The sequence below is a fragment of the Momordica charantia genome, assembly GCF_013281855.1.
Source record: "Momordica charantia cultivar OHB3-1 chromosome 9 unlocalized genomic scaffold, Mcharantia_2.0 BLBB01000009.1, whole genome shotgun sequence".
NCBI classification, from domain to species: Eukaryota; Viridiplantae; Streptophyta; class Magnoliopsida; order Cucurbitales; family Cucurbitaceae; genus Momordica; species Momordica charantia.
The window spans coordinates 7,641,708-7,653,474 of record NW_028275167.1 but is presented as its reverse complement, the minus strand read 5'-3'; positions in this window follow the sequence as shown (position 1 = coordinate 7,653,474).

The following is an 11,767-nucleotide window of genomic DNA, read 5'->3' as shown; positions in this document are numbered from 1 at the left end:
CAGATGAAAAGATTGTCACTCCAATAAATGATATAAGAGAAGAAAGAGAACTATATAAGAAGGGAAGAAATAAATGATAAGGGGTGCAATTGGTTACTTCAAATAATAATAAAAAAAAAGTATATAACTGAATACATTGTATGAAATCACTAATTTGCTCAAGGTGACGAGCACGCCATGCTTTGTGTGACGCTACATCAATTCTTATTGGCATCTACATTTTGGTTAAATAATGTGATAAGTAGATTGACGTTGTTACACTTTTTTTTTTTAAGAACAACATGTTCTTTTTTTTAAGAACAACATGTTCTTTTTTTTAAGAACAACATGTGCTAGCGGGGGATCGAACTCACAACCTCTTTTGATTGGAGATCGTTGAGCTATGCAAATAATTTTGACTTTACACGTGTACTGCACCTCTCATTTAAATAACAATAATAGTTTTTTAATAGAATTTAATGCGTGGTATAAATTGAGGTAATTTTAAGAATTTAATTGATTCAACTTGTAAAATTTAAAACTTAACCATAGGTTTTTAATAGAATTTAATGCGTGGTATAAATTGAGGTAATTTTAGGATTTTTAATTCATTCAACTCTCCAAAATTTAGAGTTTTAATGGGTAAAATTATTAGTTTGGAGCTTTAATTGAGTCAAAGTTTTGGATTATAAATTAATTTCTTTTCCTTAATTTTTTAAGTGTAAAAAGGTTCATGGATGTATTAAAAGTTTTGAGGATGGGCATGGAAATGGAGCAATGGGGAGAGAGAGATAGGTGGGAGTTGGAAAAACTTGGACGCACCCATTGGGTTTGGAAGACTTTTTTGCTCAAAGGAACTTTATAGTTGGATAATTAATACAATTTGTTTAACCAAATTCGAACGACGCGATGAAAATGTAGACGTCTCAATTTAATAAAAATATGAAAATCTTTGTCAATGGATATTTATTAAAAAAATTATAAAAATAAAATATCTGTAACAAATATTTAAATAATTAACAAATAAGCATCTCAACTTTTTACATAAGTTAAAAATTATTGATATAATATTACCTTGATATTTTTTGTTTTGACATTTTATCAATTTTTTTGGGATAGTATGAAAATGTCGATTTATTGAAATCCCTCGTGTCGATGTCCAATCTATTGACACATAGAAATGTTGATGGAAATTTGATACTGACGAGAAAATACAGGTGCCTTAACCACTTGAGTTATGCTCGGTTTGACACTAAAATAATGTAGTTATTGCCATAGAGACTGATAGGGACTCATAAATTTCATCTTTCTTTTTTTTAGACAATTTGAGTATAACTCAACAATAAAATATATATGTCATTTTCTTGAGTTCGATATATATTGTACTGAAAAATTAAAATAGTTTCTAAATTATTATTTTTTTCTTTGGTAAGGCTCGTAGGCATTGATATTTGTTTGTTTGTTTTTATTATTATCTTTTTTTGTTGAGTTGATATTATTCCCTTTATATTCATTTAACATACTTACTCAAAAAAAAAAAAAAATCTTTTAACCTATATAAAATTCTGAAGATGCATGTAGGATCATAAGTTTCCTTTTATTTGTCATGTAATATTCTAGGTAAAATTAAACTTGTTAATTTTATAAGTTAATTTGAGCATATTTTTAATTGGTTAAACATGTATGGGTATACCTTCTTATTGTGGGAAGGTTTTAATCTCTATCTCTCATTTTCGATGATTTTTTCAAAAAAAAAAAAAAACCAATCAACTAACTTTCTTATTTGGTCAAGTATATATTAACTTTAAATTAATTCATAAAAAAAGTATTTTCAAAATAAAAGAAGTATTAGATTTTATTTTTCACTAAAAAATTCTATGTATATTGAAAAAGTAAATGGAGATCTCACAGCCGATCAAAACACATGAAATAAAAAAAAATTATTAGAAATAAATAGATTTTTAGATTTTACTCATTATTTGTACCATCTCAAAGTTCACCTTTTGACTAAAAAATTAAAGGCTCTCTCATTGTTATAAATAGTTAGAATTTAAGTCCCTTCGTTATTTTTCATTGAGAATTAATGTGGCAAAGTCTCACATTAGTTATAGAAGAAGAAGATATGAGTATATAATTGAGGGACAACATCTTCCGTTGGTACGAAACCTTTTGAATGAAATCAAAACGGAACTGTTGATGCAAAATTCTGCCGAGTTGTCGAGGTCGACCACGTGACAACTGGTCGAGCTAACAAGGTGCGAGCTTATGCAAGGTAGGACTTACAAAAAGAAAGCAGACACTACGATGCTCAAGTCAGTATAAGCGGGAGCTCAATAGGTCATTATCGGAGCATAATTGCATACCAGAGTAGAGGAATGAAAATCCTTTTGTAGGCAGAGTGAAGGTACACGTCCCTTATGACCATTACGACAATACAGGTAGATGTCGGATCATAGGTTGGCAATGATTGAGGTTGACTATTCATCCATAGGTTGGCTTATGGACAATCTTAGTAGTTTGGTCATATGAGCATAGTAGCTCAGCGGTAGATGAGACTAGTAGCTCGGTGATAGGTGAGCTTAGTAGCTCGGGCATAGGTGAGCTAAGTAGCTTGATCATAGATGAGTTTAGGAGGTCGGTGGTAGATAAGCTAAGTAGTTCGACCATATCTCGCAACATGGTAGGTCATATTTTTGCCTCCAATAGAAACCATATGAACTTAAGTATGTCAAAAGTGTACGATATCGAATCTGTATTCACGAAGGGCAGAAACTTCTCCAAGATAATAAGGTTCAAAAAGGGACAAAGAACTAAAAATAAGTCAATAATTCTCATATGTTTTATGTGTGATAGAAAATGAAATGTCATTAGGGAAGGATACTTTGAATTTTCAGAGGTATTACCAGCAACTGAGGATATACATTCTCAAAGACTTGGGATGATGAAGGTTCCATAGTACATGGGATATATATACATGTGTGGGAGATAATCACACAATTGAAAAATCGAAGAAAGGTGAAAAATCGACGAAAGGTATAACTGGTACAGATTTTTTCATTTTTCAATTCGATTCGATCCATTCATTCGTCGAACTATTTACTCGTGGGGTTCGATACTTTAGAGTGAGAAAAAAGCTAGAAAAATATCAATATTCATGAATTCCATCTCAAAATCATTTAAAATAAGAGAAGTAGTTCATGTTTATTATAAATTCTTGTTAGCTCTGTTATCTTGTTAGTCATGAAGTTTGAAATTCATTCCCTCTTAATTAAACTCCATTCCCTCTTAATTAACCTAGTGTCTTTTGAACCAACAAAGATGATGATTAGGAGTAAACAGTTTGAGGAAGGAAAAAAAACAAAGTTTGGAGATAAAACACATTATCTGCATAGAACTAAGGAGATAGGAATTCGTAAATATGAATTTTTTCATAAAATTGTTAAGTAAGAGCTATCATATTTTTAGGGAATTTATATATTCATTCTTTTAATGTCAAACGAATTTAGGTTCCTGTTAATTGATTAATAAAAAATTAAATAGTAACACAAAAAATATATATATATATATTTTTTTTATGGAAGGTTAAAAGACCTGGTCGTATGGTCCAAGGAGCTGAGTACGATAGGGCAGTGTTGGAAAATCCAACCCCATGCTTGGGGAGGGTTTATGAACTCAGAGTTAAACCGTCATTCAATTCATCCTACTATTATTCAATTCCTCACTTTATTCATTTCTATCGCTTTTTCTCTTTGTTCAAATGAGTCCAACACTTTTTCACATATATCTTCTCTCATTTCTGTCCTCAATATGAACTGAGTACCCCTATCCTCTCTTTAGGTAAATTTCGGAGAGATTTTCTAATACTACTGCGTACATACTTCTTCCATTCACACTTTGACACATCATTAAATAATATATTATATTATTTAATAGAATCCATTCCATTCTAAAATGTTGCTTCAGTGGCCAACAATATATTAACAGAGGTGGTATGAAAAAATTTCCATACTATCTTACCTGAATTTTTCTCGATAAATTTGGTCCTCTTACCATTTTTCTCTCTCTCTTTTTTAGTAATTTCAACTTTTTTTTTTCCATTTAATTGCTTCAGTTCCTTTTTTTTAAAAGTAGTTGTTTCGGTTCCACCTCTCTCTCCCTGCTTCCAAATATAAATATGGAAGGTTTTAAAATCATGATTGGGAATTTTTTATAATTTAAAGATATATATAATTGTTTTCATTTATAATTATATATGAATATGTATAGTTTTTATTTTATAAACAAATATAGATTTATATGAATTATAATTCAATTGCATGTATTGATATAAAACAAATTTAAGAATCTCAAACTTAAATAATTTAATTTCAACATTTGATTTCGTGCAATTAATTAAATATCTAAATTTAATTTTAATTTTTTTGTGAAAAATTATCTTTTTTTTTTCCTTCAAAAGGATTCTTGTTCTCTTTTATCCATATTTAAATAACGATAGTGAGAAAATTATAATTTTCAACGTTTGATTTTATGCCAAAAAAGTAGTTTATTTTGGATTTTATATATATAGAGTTTCAAACTAACAAATATTAAAATAATATAATATATTTAATTTTTAAATTCGTCATATTCAAAATAACAAAAGTAATTTTTAATCTATTTCTAACTTACTAAAATAAAATACTAAAATAAACTATATTTAATTTAAGTTAACTATATTAAAGAAAATGATTAATTTTTAAATTAGCTACAATCAGTAAAAAATATATACTTATGATATTCTTTTAGAAGTAAACCATATTAAAATAATATAAATATTTAGAATTTTATTTTTAACATAGTAAATTTAAAATAGCCTAGAAAGTAGAGAGTGTATTTTATTTTTAAGGCAGTGAAATTAAAGTAACGAAAAAATATAAATAGAATAATGTTGTCTTTGCTTTAAATAAAATTTTAAAATTATGCAAAAAAAAAAAAAAGGAAAATAAACAATGTAGTGTTTTTTTTTTTAATTATCCAAAGTCAGGCTAATCATCGCTTGGTGGGAGTTACGTCCCATGTGGCTTGAACCCAAGACGTGACCGAAGCCATCCAAACTATCTTTAGGGACAAAAAAAAAACCAATATAGTGATAACTCATTTAATTTTTAAAGTATTCACAAAATAATATAATTTGAAATCTCAATTTTATAATAGGTTTGGCTTCTTAGATGATCTAATTGTAACTTTAGCCAGAAAATATGAATTAGAAACTAGCTTATATAACTTAAACAACTCTGCACCCAAGTCACAAACTTTAGAGCGTCGAGAATATTAACTCACCAGACTAAATAACTTCACTCATTTGGACTAAATGCTCACTAATAGTTTGTTTATTTTCTATGATCTTAATTCGAGTGGATTTTGGCCGAGTTCCAATAATCTATTTAAATAAAAATATGATATAAATCTTCAACAATGTTCAATCCATCATTGTTGCACAAGGCACGATCACAAGAGCTAGAATTAAAAGATTTCAAGAATCACTGAACGATCACTTCCAATCTAAGAGTGTTCACACTTGGTGAAGAGTTGCATCCACTATCAAGCTTGATGAGACACTTTTCATCCAAGAAGTTCCATAAATGTATAATCCAAATTGGTTCTAATATTTATGCATTATGTATGAATCAAATCCATGTGTTTGCATTTAGTAAGATTCAAATATTGATTTGAAAGGATGTTGTTGAATTTAGACTAGTTAGTCAAAAAGTTATGCATTTTCTTTCTGCATTTTCAATTTTCAATTACTATAAAGAGGGATGTATACTTTGCTATTAAAGAACAACTTTTGATGAATGGAATCTCAAATTGAGTTTAGTTGTCTCTCTCAAGTTGTTCTTTTTTTTTTAAAAAAAAAAATTCTTGTGTTTAGAAGGCATATTTTAGAATTTTTGATATAGTTTGATCAATTAGGTTGTGGAAAGTTCAAAATCTTGAAGATAAAGAACAAGTTCTCAATTTCTTATTGAATGTTAAACACTTTTCCAAGTAAGATATGTTTAACGACTTTCTTATTATTGTTGTGAGGTCCACCTTAAATAAGAGAAAGTTCACTTCAAGCATAATTGAGGTGGATCCTTATTTCTGGGCAAGTGCGACGTAGGTGTCACGGAGGAGCCACGTACGTCTTTGCCTCCTAGCTCTAGGTTATGTGGACACAAAAATCTAGCATCAGTGTGGTATTTTGCCAAATGCACTCCATGTCAAAGTTAGAACTTATGGTAAGAGCAAACAAGTATGGAGCAAGTAGAGTAGAAAATAGAATCTCGAGTAAGAGTCTGCTTGAGAGTGTGTGCTGAGTTCTCAAAAGGAGTTCTGTAGGAAAATTCGAATTACCTTGATTAGGAGTTTTCCTAATTTTTATATGAGGGGATAGGGAGGTTGAGAGAGTGTGAGACAGATAAAGAGGGCCGAATGTGGCGTGAAGGGATCATGGTGACCACCAACATTCTTCATTCTTCTGTGCGTTGCATAAAGGGGGTGTGACGGTGTCCTGAGCGATTCTCTAGAGCATATCGCGGTTCGAGCTCAGTGTGTTAGCATCTTGATCACTAGCTGTCTCTTGTACAGGTTGAGGTGCGCTCAGCCCCATAAACCAATTTGTTTGGAATTAGGCACAGTGTGCTCGACCTTTGTCTGATTCTCGTTGACCCGATCCACATGGCTCAATTAGAGCTCAGACGTATATGTCGACTTAGATTAATTATCCAATATCAGAGGTAGTTCAAAATATTGTTTTTAGTCTCTCTCAAATTTAATGCTTTCTTTGTATTCTTGTGTTTAGAATGCATGTGTAAAATTTTCAATCTAATTTAATCAACTAGATCGTGGATAATTTGAAATCTAGAAGATAGAAACAAGGTTATTTATTTCTTTATAATTATTGTTTGTTTTATTTATTATTTATTATTTTTATCATCATTGATCATATTTCCAAGCAAATATTTGTTTAACTTGATTTAGCTTGAATAAGTAAGTTCTCAAGTATAATTGAGGTAATTTCTATAATCATCTAATTTTAAATCATGGTTTTTCTTTTAGTTTAACAACATATAATGGCGTTGATTTGATTTTTCGATCATTTAGTCAAGGATGAATTATCTTTTTTTAATGCAATAAATATGATGGTTGAGAATTTAAACGTCTAACCTCGGATTACTCCATTTATTCTTGAATTTATGCTAAAGATTGTCCATCTAAACAAGGATTTGTAGTGAGAAATGTAATGGAAATCAATCACTATCCCACCGAATTACTATACCACTTTTAAAATGATAAAATAATTTTTGTCTAATTAACATGGAAATCAATCACTATCCCACCGAATTAGGATTTTCTCAAACAAAAAAAAAAAAGAAAAAAAGAAAAAAAAAAGATAAAATCAGTCTTAAAACATGATTTTTGTTTAATTAACCTCATTTGTCCCACCTCGCATATCTCGAATTTAAGTCATAGTACGTCGTGTCAGAAATGTCCCATCATTGAAATTAAATACTTAAAAACACTTTTTTGTAATTACTTTAAAAAAAATATATGATTTTTGTTTTTTCATAGTGATTACATTAAAGTTGAGTTCCCGAACTTTGAGAGTGGTATCAAATAGGTCACGACATAACTGTCTAATAACTTCTTAAACTTTTAATTTTCCATCTAATTAATAAGTTTTAAATTTTAAAATATCTATTAAATTCTTTAACTTTCAATTTTGTGTGTAATAAGTGTTTAACCTATTAAATATTTTTTAAAATTCACAAACTTATTAGATACAAAATTGAAAAATTTCACCGTTCTAGTTGACACAAAATTCATTTTTGTAATTAATTAGTTTGTGAAGTTTTAAAAATATCATAAAGGTTAAAGACTTGTAGGACACAAAATTACATAAAATTGAAAATTTAGAAACCTAGTAGCCCTGAATTGAAATTTCATTGTTGTAATGGATATAAAATTTAATTTTGTGACTAATAAATCTGTAAAATTTTCTAAAAAATATGTTATTAAGGTTAAGGATCTATCAGACACAAAATTGAAGGATTAGGAACCAATTGGACACACGATTGAAAGTTTAGAGATTTATTAAGCACCTAAGGGACCTATTAGACACAAAATTAAAAGTTTAGAGACCTATTAGATACAAAAATGAAATTTCACGTTCTAATAGGTACAAAATTCAATTTTGTGATTAATAATTCCATCACTTTTAAAAAATGTTGCAGAGGTTAATTACTTTAATGGATACAAAAATTGAAAATTCAGTAACTAATTAAACTAACATTGAAATTTCAAAGATTTATTAGCCAGATCTATTAAACACAATAAAAGTTTAGGACTCATTTGATAATGATTTCTATTTTTAGGTTTTGGTTTTCCTTTTTTTTTTTTTAATTTTCTTAGTGTTTAGTTTTCTGTTTTAAACAAAACATGTTTGATAACTGTTTTTTGTTTTTAAAAAATAGAAAATCAAACATGTTTGATAAACATTTTTAGTTTACTATTTTTAAAAAGTTAGAAAATTGAAGATATATATTAGAGAGAGAAAATTCAATGTAGGGTAGAGATGAAAATAGTGTGGGACAGGAGTGAGGATGTCATCTCCCATTCTCGTGCTTGTTAAAAATTTTAATAATCCGTCTCCACCTCGTTCTTTGGTCCAAAAATCAAGATCCACGATAAAGAATTCTTATTTGGGGACGGAGATATTCACGAGAAAACTTACTGATTTTATAATTAATTTTAATTATTTTTAGAATTTAAAATATAAAAAAGTGTAATAAATATATGTTAATTATTTCTAGAATTATTATTTACTAGTGTAAATAATTATTTTTAAAAAATTATTAAATATTTTATTCACAATTTAGTAAATATGTCAATAAAATATATATTAATTAATTAAAAAATAGAATCGGGAATCAAGTTGGGACATGTATTTCCTATTCTTGGAGTGGACATGACCTTGCACGAATTTTTGTCATCTTAAAATAAAAACATGAAAGTACAAGTTTAGAGAGATGTAAATAAACTTTTGAAAGAGAAATTTTAGAGAGACAAGAAAAAGATTTAGAAAAAGAACAGTGAAAGAAAAGTTGAAGACAAAGAGAGATGTTTTTTTAGAAAAATAGTAAATTTGAGAGGAAAAAATACTATTAAAGATAAAAAAAAGAAATTACAACGAAAAAGAAAAATTACAGTGAGAAAAAATTTAGAAATAAAAACAAAAATCAATATACAGTCGTTAGAGAAAATAAATAAATATAAAGAGAAATAAAAGTAATAATTTTAGAAGAAAAATAAATTAGGAAGATAAATAAAAATTATAAGGACAAATTTTAGAGACATAAAAATTCTGAAAAATATTAAATTTTTAGAGAGAGAAATTAGAGTGATTTATTAGAAAAAAAGAAAAAAAATAATATATGAAGATAAAAAATTTGGAGAGAGAGAAATAATGATAAATATATAAAATATTAAGATTTTAAAGAGTGAAAAATAAATTTTTTTAGAGAGATATTTATGAAGAAAAAAAGTCTAGAGTGAGAAAGAAATTTATAGACAAATATGTCAAAGAAAAAAGATCGAATATTAAAAGAAAAAATGAGATTTTGGAAACAAACAAAATGGTTATATAATAATCCTTTTTAAAAATTAATAATCTATTAGAGATAATCTTTTAAGTACCATGATTAAACTTATAATTTAAACTTTAAATGTTACTAAAATAAATAGTATTAATAAAAAATTCATTTCAAATAAGGTAAAGAATTTAATAGAATTTATAGTATTTCAAATCACATTTATTTTTTAAATGACGTTAAACAAATATGTATTTATAAAAATATTATTACTTTTTTTTCTTAATTTTTCAAAAAAGTCACAAATTTATTGGCTTTGAATTAGTAAGGAATTGGGTTTCTTTAGGTCGTAATGCAATTTATACCATTTTTAGAAAATTTAAACATAATGCTATATACATATATTATCTTTTACGCTATTCTTTTAATTCTATCCTTCAAATTATTTCTTATAATTTTTTGACGGTGTAAAATTAAATATTTGAGATCATAACAAAATAAATATGGAATACAGGTCTTAATCAGTTAAACTAGACTAAGTTAGCTTGAAATGCTTATTTATTAATATAATATTTATTTTAATTTTTAATTTTTACGATTCTTCTAAAAATATGTATACAACCCTGGAGAAGAAGATTCAAATCCAGACCTCCTTTAAAAAAAAAGAAACCTAGATCTGTGTCTAAATTCGCGCCTTAACTAATTGAGCTATATTGTGATTGGTCAAATGAATTTGGAGAAGCAAAGAAACGCATTCTAATCTTAGAAAGTGTGTTTAGAGACAGTGACGGATTCAGAAATTTTTTTGAGGGGGCTTCATACTACTTACAAGTGAGAATTCATAAAAATAATATTGAAGTTGGCAAGATTCTTTTAGTAAATATAGTCTACAAACTTGGTCTCGAATACTACCATTGTAATCGAGAATTTTAGTTCTTCACCAAGAATTACTGGTAATTTTTCTAAATTCTATGTAAAATATTTATCGAATATTAATTATTTTTAGTACAAAAAGTGAGGGTGGGGGCTTCAAACTCGAAGATAAGTGCCAATTACCTATAAGCTAAGCTCATATGTTTCTCTACCAGAACATTAATAATAATAAAATTAAAAAATAATCTCCAAATAGTAAAACTAATTATGTATCAAATGTAAAGATAATACAAATGTATCTTAGACAATTAAATTAACAATTTTTTTTAGATTATGCAAAATTGAAATTAAAATTTATAGGAAAGAAGAAGGATTGAATATAAAAATGATGATTTAAAGAGTGAAAAAATATATCAGGACAATAATTTATAAAAAAAAAACATTACCATCTATAACGTTGTAACAACAACAAAAATGTATAAATTAAAAATAAAAATAAGCATTTGAATTGTGAGCAAGAATTAAATCATAAAGATCCCACCAACTTTATATATATATATATATATATATATTTTTTTTTTCTGAAAAAAATATTTGACAGAGGAAATTTGGAATTTCTCTTCATTTTTCATTTTTTAAATTGAATTAATATATGATTTCTTTTTATCTTCAAAAATAAAATTGACGATTTTTTTTTCTTTTATAAAACTCACGGCAAAATTGAATAGGAAAAATAATGGGAAAATCACAAATTAAGCTCGAACACGGCCACTGGGATAATACGAATTAAAAGACGAAGTACAAATAAACAAAACTACAAATAAAAAAAACGCATTATTGGAGGCTAAGAAATACGGAATACACAGAAAAAAGTAAAAGCACGAATGTTCATGGTCAAGCAGCTAAAAAATATAAATTATAAAAAAGGAAACTAAGATTCTAATTAAAGAAAAAAAAAAGAAAAAGAAAGGAAAGGAAAGACGCAGGGTATAGGAAATTTAAACAAATAAAAAGAGAAAAAAAAACGAATTGAAAATTGAGAGGAAAGTGAATCGTAGAGAAGGGTAGTAGAAAATTGAGGAAAGTGAATCGCGATTTAAAGATGTGATTTCCTTTTGTTTGTTTCGATGTAGAAGGTGCAAATCTATGGTGGATGAGGTTCTTCATCACCCACATTTTCGTGATAAAGATCGGTTTATGTGGCTTGATGACTTTGGTGCTATCTTATCGGACTTTTGGATTGAGAGGAACAATAGAATTTTTAAAGGTGGAGAGACATGACCCTTGTGTCTTCTTGTGGGCTT